Below are 2,479 nucleotides of genomic sequence, written 5' to 3'. Positions count from 1 at the left end.
GCTGCTGTGAGCTCCACCCAGTTGGAGCTTCCCAGCGGCTTTGTTTACCTACTTAAGCCTCAGCAATGGCGGGCGCCCCTCCCCCAGCCTGGCTGGTGCCTTGCGGTTAGTTCTCTGCAGACTGCTGTGTTAGCAGTGAGGAAGGCTCCGTGGGCGTGGGACCCTCCCAGCCAGGTGAGGGATATATTCTCCTGGTGTGCCGGTTTGCTTAAAGCATGTTATTGGGGTGGGAGTTACCCGATTTTCCAGGTGTTGTGTGTCTCAGTTCCCCTGGCTAGGAAAAGGGATTCCCTTCCCCCTTGGGCTTCCCAGGTGAGGCAATGCCTCACCCTGCTTCAGCTCTTGCTGGTCCGGCACTCCCTAGTGAGATGGCCCTGGTACCTCAGTTGAAAATGCAGAGATCACCGGTCTTCTGTGTCGCTTGCCCTGGGAGTTGGAGACTGGAGCTGTTCCTATTCGGCCATCTTGCTTCATTTCTTTATCTTAACATGAGACTTTACAATATTATTCTATTTTCACACCAGGCTTTATCTATAGAACTATATTTATGTAGAAACCAACTTGGAATGAGTGCTATTTCTCTAAAATTCTAAGTTATAATTATTAAAATTCTAATAGTTAACTGGTGAATCTGTTCTAATTGTTAATTTTTTTATCTGAAGAAATTAAAGCTGAGAATAATTTATGTGTATGAATACAAAAATCTGCTACTATTTATTAAAGGTTTGGTAGGTACTAGGCTATTGATATATGTTGTCTCTGGTTCCAACTACAACCCTGAAAGGTTGACTTGAGAAGCAGAGAAGTTCAATAATTATTCCAAATTCCTAAGTTTAATAAGTGGTGAAGTCAATATTCAAACTTACTACTGCACCATATTATCATATATATATATATATATAGGTATTGAATTGTAACTACCTCAACTGTAGGAACCAAGTTTTGCACAGTTGTTTATTTTCCTTCATGCCTAGCATTGTGTTTTGTCATGATAACTTTTTAATAACTACGTCAAAGTGCTTGGTGGGTAGTAGAGAGAGCAAGTAGCTTCATTGTGTGACCCCTGATTTCCCTGTGATAGTTTAGAATCAGTAAATTTTACCTGGTTTGGTAAGGGTTGATGGTCTTCAATCAGCCTGTATCTCTACAATTCATCTGTAAAATTGAAACAACAACCCATTTGGGTTGTTATATTTGTCTAATCCCAAAATGCCTGCTTGCCTGATGAGTCATCACTGGGTCTCACTAGTAAGTCCCTTGGGGGTACCTTAGCTCCCCTAAAGACACACTGTTCTTTCAGGTTGAGTGAGAGCCTCCTGTCTGTAGTCCTTTGCCTAGTGTTGACATTATCTTGAGCCTCCACCCTGGTTTCCTCATCTTGGGAAGACTTTACTGTAAGTTTATATCCTGCTTTGTTAGGAGTCTCTGAGCAGACATACTAGGTGTGCCATATTTATTTATATATTTGCTAACCTTTTTCACCGGATTATGACTACATCTTTTTTTTTTTTTTTTTTACAGTTCTTACATTTCAGTTGCTTGTCCCTTACTAGTGTGTACTGCTTTATCTATTGTTTCTTGCAACTCTGTGATCTTCTCACTCATTAGGCCAACTTTCTATCACTCCTCACTGCAGAGAAACACCACCTCCAGCCCTTTAGCTAAAAGTTGATCTAAGAAAATTTTAAATGCCACGCTTTTTTAGTTGAAACACCACAAACACATCAAACACACATGTAAAAAAATGGTTGAAATGGCAATAGCTTTATTTGGAAAGAAGATTACAGTTTCATTTAAAAGCAAATGAAATACTTGGTTTTTACTGTGTACCTTTTGGAATCTTTTTCTTTCAGAACACGTATTTGGAAAAGTGACCTCTATATCCTTGAAATATAAGATTATATAGCATGGTGTTATGTTTCATATGCTTTTTAAAAATAAAATATGGGTTATTTTAGCTTTCATCTTTCCACTATGGGAAAAAAACATGGGGAAAAATCTAAAGTTTGCAGCCTTCAGGAAAAATTGCAAAGGTTTTATTTTAAAGAGAATATGGACTTTCATTGAAGTGTGACATCTCCAAAAATGGATTATAATCAGAAGACGAGCAAGGCAGATAAGCATTTTCTGATGCATAATGGTCATGACTTACAGATATATGACTTGGCCTTTTCTCAGCTCCCAAGGGCAGGAAATGATTACAAACCTGTAGACAGGCTATACCTTTCTTAAAACACTCCTGCTCTACAGGCAGATTAATGAGAGCTTTGTGGAAAATTACACTGCTAGAAAAAGACTGAGAAATGTTGCTTGGGAAGGAGAAGGAATTTTGTTTAGAATACTCTGGAGAGGGGGGCGGAGCAAGATGGCCGAATAGGAACAGCTGCAGTCTCCAACTCCCAGCGTAAAGGACACAGAAGACCGGTGATTTCTGCATTTTGAACTGAGGTACTGGGGTCATCTCACTAGTGAGTGCCGG

The 2,479-nt window shown here is 39.9% G+C and overlaps 1 protein-coding gene across 2 annotated transcripts in view; it reads left to right on the top strand.

Annotated features, from left to right (window-relative positions):
• GRM1 (glutamate receptor, metabotropic 1) overlaps nt 1-2,479 on the top strand; it is a 485,478-nt gene that overhangs the window by 173,576 nt on the left and 309,423 nt on the right. The window lies entirely within an intron of this gene.

The sequence above is a fragment of the Colobus angolensis genome, unplaced genomic scaffold, assembly GCF_000951035.1.
Source record: "Colobus angolensis palliatus isolate OR3802 unplaced genomic scaffold, Cang.pa_1.0 Scaffold493, whole genome shotgun sequence".
In the NCBI taxonomy this organism is placed as follows: Eukaryota; Metazoa; Chordata; class Mammalia; order Primates; family Cercopithecidae; genus Colobus; species Colobus angolensis.
Note: the sequence above shows the minus strand (reverse complement) of the source record. Positions and strands in the feature narration are given on the sequence as shown.